The following is a 222-nucleotide window of genomic DNA, read 5'->3' as shown; positions in this document are numbered from 1 at the left end:
AATGATAAAATGTGCCAGGGTCCAGCCCCAGTAGTCCAGGGGTTCCCAAAGGTGTGGACGGAGTCTGCGAAGAATGAAGGACACTGAGACAGCGTTCAGATGATCAGCATAGCCAGGTTCTCTCTTTATTCTAGGTGGATCTTCCTGTGCCTGGCTGAGGCCACAGAGAGAGGTCCAGAGGCAAGCTGAGCCTTTATTTTATAGTCAGAGGTCAAGGTAGTG

The sequence above is a fragment of the Myotis davidii genome, unplaced genomic scaffold (genome assembly GCF_000327345.1).
Source record: "Myotis davidii unplaced genomic scaffold, ASM32734v1 scaffold1006, whole genome shotgun sequence".
NCBI classification, from domain to species: domain Eukaryota; kingdom Metazoa; phylum Chordata; class Mammalia; order Chiroptera; family Vespertilionidae; genus Myotis; species Myotis davidii.
The sequence above is the reverse complement of the archived record's forward strand: the minus strand, read 5'-3'. Positions refer to the sequence as shown.